The sequence below is a fragment of the Stegostoma tigrinum genome, unplaced genomic scaffold (assembly GCF_030684315.1).
Source record: "Stegostoma tigrinum isolate sSteTig4 unplaced genomic scaffold, sSteTig4.hap1 scaffold_185, whole genome shotgun sequence".
NCBI lineage: Eukaryota > Metazoa > Chordata > Chondrichthyes > Orectolobiformes > Stegostomatidae > Stegostoma > Stegostoma tigrinum.
In genome coordinates, this window is record NW_026728125.1 from 103,025 (window position 1) to 103,572 (window position 548).

The window sequence follows — 548 nt, forward strand, 5'->3', positions numbered from 1 at the left end:
CGGTGAGCGGGTCAGGGCTGCCGGGGCCAGTCCCGGTGAGCGGGTCTGGGCTGCGGGGTCCAGTCCCGGTGAGCGGGTCAGGGCTGCGGGGGCCAGTCCCGGTGAGCGGGTCAGGGCTGCGGGGGCCAGTCCCGGTGAGCGGGTCAGGGCTGCGGGGGCCAGTCCCGGTGAGCGGGTCAGGGCTGCGGGGGCCAGTCCCGGTGAGCGGGTCAGGGCTGCGGGGGCCAGTCCCGGTGAGCGGGTCAGGGCTGCGGGGGCCAGTCCCGGTGAGCGGGTCAGGGCTGCGGGGGCCAGTCCCGGTGAGCGGGTCAGGGCTGCGGGAGCCAGTCCCTGTCACCGGGACAGGGCTGCGGGGGACAGTCCCTGTGAGCGGGTCAGGGCTGTGGGGGTTAGTCCCGCTGAGCGGGTCAGGGCTGCGGGGGCCAGTCCCGCTGAGCGGGTCAGGGCTGCGGGGGCCAGTCCCGGTGAGCCGGTCAGGTCTGCGGGGGCCAGTCCCTGTGAGCGGGTCAGGGCTTCGGGGGCCAGTCCCTGTGAGCGGGTCAAGGCTG